The 5000-nt window shown below is 38.8% G+C and overlaps 1 pseudogene; it reads right to left on the reverse strand.

Moving 5' to 3' along the window:
• The window catches only part of LOC137617900 (neural-cadherin-like), a 31777-nt pseudogene that overhangs the window by 7972 nt on the left and 18805 nt on the right, over positions 1 to 5000 (reverse strand).

Consider the following 5000-nt stretch of genomic DNA (forward strand, 5'->3'; position numbering starts at 1 on the left):
AGGAGTGACAGAGTAACTGCCGCAATGGCTACCGGAGCGGTCAACGGGTGGCCTGCGGTGGGGACTTTGGTCCACTCATAGTTGGGAGACATAACTCACCTAAGAAGAGGAGTGACAGAGTAACTGCCGCAATGGCTACCGGAGCGGTCAACGGGTGGCCTGCGGTGGGGACTTTGGTCCACTCATAGTTGGGAGACATAACTCACCTAAGAAGAGGAGTGACAGAGTAACTGCCGCAATGGCTGCCGGAGCGGTTAACGGGTGTCCGGCGCTGGAGACTTTGGTCCACTCGCAGTTGTCTCCCATGTGGTTTGGGCCGCAAACGCAAAGGTAATCCGGTTTCATATTATAACAGGTTCCTCTGTGCAAGCATGGTTCTAGCAAGCACTCGTCGACGTCTTCGCAAATGGATCCAAGAAGGTGTTGGCCGGGACCACAGCTAGAAATTGGTTGGGGAAAGCAGTGGTACTTTTGTGTTATGGACATAATTTTACTTTCACATTTTTCATATTTGTTTGATGCAAAAGTGTTTTCATTTGCTCAATTATATTAAAATTCTCATATTTAAGGAATATTTCAGTATAAAGTGGGAAATGATTATATCCTATCAATCTATTTCACATACACACAAACGCACACACACACGTCCGTTACATAAGAAGCCATTGGATTAAAGAGGTCGATTAACATTTGACCAGGTCAGTACTTGAAGGATTAACACCAATAACTACTAGATGGTAATAGCTTCCAAGTTCCAAGACAATCGATGGGTCAGAAAATTTTGCTACAAGTCAAAGGAAAACAGCACATCAATTCTTGCCAAATTTACACTATAAAAGGTGGGTCGAGAATTAGTCATATTGCAAGGAACTTGCAGAACTTACAAGCAAAGCTGCAGACATTATAATATTCAAGACTTATTTTCCAAACAACACTTCTGTTGCTACAATATATCTATCACACTCTCAATCCAGTTCCGTTACGGTTTCCGTTTCCTATACTTTTCTGATAAATCAAAATTATTTAATTTCTTTACTTAATCCCAAGCTTAAGGCTGTTCAGCTAGTTCATGTGGTGTTGAGCCAGTGATTTTATCCTTCTGGAAGCGTTGTAAAAGTTGCAAAGGCTGTTCAGCTAGTTCATGTGGTGTTGAGCCAGTGATTTTAGCCTTTTTTGAAGTGTTGTAAACGCTATAAACTTATAGCCGAAAAGTAAAAATGAATCCGATCCATTCTCGCACATATACAAGATAGTTTTTATTTTATACTTTTTCTATGTATCTTAAAATTAATAAGTTTCAGTTCATTATATTCATTTCATATTCTGCATAAAAATATTACTTACATACAGAACTATTGGCAAAACAATCTGTTCTTTCTTAAAAAAAAAAAAAAAAAAAAAAAAAAAAAAAAAAAAAAAAAAAAAAAAAAAAAAAAAACAGTTGAAGTCTATCTTCAAATGGTCCTCATGCACAATGCTACATTTCTTCCTTTGTCTGCAAGATACAAACTAACTTTGCCATAAACCATTTGGTAAAAGTAAAATCATAAATGCTCAAACAAACTAATCACTTTTACTCTGCCACTCCCTATATTACGATTTATTGTTTCATCTTCATTGTATCCAGTGACAATTAAAACATTACTCTTTTCACATTTATGTAAATGTTACCATTTACGGAAAATTATAAGTTTTTCAAGCTTCTTTTTACTATTGGGGATCAGTAAGGTATCATTTACAAACATACACTACCTTACATTCCATGAACCTCTCATTTAGCTTCCATATATGATTCGCACCTATGGCAACTAACAGTCATACAAACAGTACGAATTCCCAAGAATTACTTTCTAAATGCAAAAAATTCCCAAGAATTCTTTCCCCCATAATTTTTTCTCATTAAAAAAAAAATTATAGTTTCAGCTCACCTGCAAGAAGGCTGAGTCCAAGATGGATGGCATGACAGTGGCGGATCGCATGTAGTGTTCACACAAGAATTAGGGGGGTTACACCCCTTGATGAGTCCATCTAAGGTGGTCACTTGGCCCCAGGTACTACCATTAACTGCGGGAGGAAGTGGCAGCTGGCGATCTGACACTCTTAAGTCGTCTATGCATGCTAAGGATAAAAAAAAATTGAATATCAATTTTAAGTCTATGCAAATGAGCAGATTTCATCGGTATTATATGATCAGGTTTCTATTGGTATTCACTCAGTAAGGAGCTACTCACTATCTTGCAAGTCTTCTCCAACAGTCACGAGCTTAACGCCAAGGAACTCGGGAAGGCCACCGACAGTCACCCCGTCGTGTTTATCAATCTCCAGTGGCATCGGTGGCCCTGTGAGCTCTTCTTGCCAACTGGGTTTCTCTGGCATTAAGGAAGGTAGTGATTTGTTGAGTCGCCATTCATTTCCTCCTCCGTCAACGCTGATTAAAAGATTGTGGCCATGTCTCTCTGCTTTGATTGTGTGCCATTGGCCATCTCCTATAGGTCTTCCCTCCACACATGCAACCCTGGCTGTCCACCCTGCACCTGACACTGAAGCGCAAGCCACCCCAGCACGGAGCTAAACGGGAAATAAAACAGCAGTTACAGGGTACCTTGAAGAGAGCTAGGCTCTGAAAATGCAAAAAAAAGACAATATAATCATGAAGGAATTAAAAGATACACTGATGAAAATCAAGCGCACTGCTATAAATGGTACATTATGTCAATTATGATACTTTACAGTTTTAACACATCTATAAAATGTGATGAGGCCAGTTGATAAAACATACGTGAACAGTAAAAGTGTGCTGTGTGTGTTGAGCAGCAAGACGAACTAGCATCCCTGTTGTTTCGCCAAGAGTCCTGACGCGCAATTGAACGCTGACAACCCTTGATGAAGGAATGAAAGAAAGAGCCAGTTTCATGTATGACTTAGAACCTAATGTGGCTGGTACTGTCCGGGTATCACAGCTGGCTCCAGTCCAGCCAGGGTCACAATGACATTCAGGGGTATTCAACCCTCCTAAACAAGCACCTCTGATGCCACAAGCTCCTGGACCACCAGAACATGCGGCTTCTTGGGAATGGCATCCTGCTGTGCTGTCTTTGCTGCACGCTGGTTCACCCAAGTCCAGTAACTGCAAATAAAGCTGCAATACCGTCACTTACCTTTATTCACACCCAGCAAAAGTTATTACAATACAAGTTCATCCAAGACCAGAAACTGCAAATAAAGCAGCGAGACCGCCACTTCCATTTATTCATACCGAGCAAAGGTTAGTGACCAACATTATAAAAAAAAAAAAATCATATGTTATTTAGGTACATTTCCTCTCACCAAAGGGTCCACAACAATAAATAGGAGTCTTCTGAACAATGACCATTAGCAATTTCCTAGAGTAGAGGTTTCTTGGTTCTTGGTTGTACCACTTACTACCACAACATTAGTATAGTCATACAAACACACACATAGACACACACACACACACACATATATATATATATATATATATATATATATATATATATATATATATATGCACACACATATATCTATATACATCTTTTGAATTTACAGAAAAAATATCTCCCAATTAACTACTCGCTCTAATAACATTACTACTGAACAGTATTTCCATCACTTTCAGTTATACAATACTTGCCATCCTTGATACTGAATAAATTACCTCACCTGACCATTTATGGTTAAATCTGAAAGACACCCATCGAGTGAATAAGGTGTTGGGGCCCGACTCCATCCATAATCTTCAGGCCGCTGTGGTCCTTGAGCTAGACCCCCTAGCTGAAGAGGGCCTAATATCTCCCACGATCTCAGTCCTTCTGGAAGTCCCCAGGACTTTCTAGCAACGCAATGGGAGTCATCGGTCGTGTTCTCGTCCCATCCTAAACCACAGAAGTCCACCATCATCACTGCTCCCTGAGGAGAGAGATTTTCCAGGTAAATTTATATTATAATAATAAGCTTAGTACGTTTCAAGGTTTTTTATAGTTTACATACACGCCCTGCAGGTTTTGCTATTAAAAGCTGATATCCAATAACCACGTACTTATGAGTGCTAAGAATTATAATCATAGTACTGTCTTTTAGTTCGAAACCTTCATATTTTGGGTTAAATTCCAAAAAATGAAAAATTGATAAATAGTTATGAAGGATATGAAAAATATAGAAAAGAATGTTTCGCGTGGGAATTATCTTTTATACTGCAGTTGTTTTCTTGATTAACTTGGATTTATAATACTTTCTTAGGACAACTTATTTTCTTTTGCATAAAAAAGAATGTCTATAGTGATGCTGATTCTCCTCAAATATGTATGCATTGCAAACAAAAATATATCTTCTAAGCATGGCATATTCAACCATATACAACAAATTCAGCATTTATTTATGAAATTTATTTGGCAATGGCTTACTTTCAAGCATTTTTGCTTTGTATATAAGTAACACAAATAATGTTTTGTTTTCTGTCCAACATTTAAAAGTCAATACGTAAAAGGAAACAAATTTCACTAACTTGTGAATGCAAGTGAAGATGGATGGTGTGCCACTCGCCATCGGTAATAGAAGCATTTACTTTGAGAGCGAAGGAACTCCCAATGCCCTCGACAATGAGCTCAGGCTTATTCTGTATCACTTGGAGAGCAAGCATGGGAGACTGAAAATTCCAATAGGATGCCCCAAAAAGCTGCGAATGTGGGACAAGGGGACCAGAATACATAAGTAATCCGTCAGGTCTCCTAGTTAGGACCCTGAGGGATAACGTTGTGGGCAAACATGGTGGTAGAGGTTTCACCCAACCCCAGCCTGATCCGCTGAAGGTTCTCGATAGTATCTTGCACTGGGGGCCCAATGAACCTCCTGGACACACACATCTATATGCAATAAGTATTAAGGAAAAGTAAATAGCATATATTTATGTAAAGGCATAAAAAAAAATTTTCTATTGATATATTATTCTTATTTTTTTAGACATCTCGCCAGCAATATTGCAA

This window comes from Palaemon carinicauda, chromosome 24 (genome assembly GCF_036898095.1).
Source record: "Palaemon carinicauda isolate YSFRI2023 chromosome 24, ASM3689809v2, whole genome shotgun sequence".
In the NCBI taxonomy this organism is placed as follows: Eukaryota; Metazoa; Arthropoda; class Malacostraca; order Decapoda; family Palaemonidae; genus Palaemon; species Palaemon carinicauda.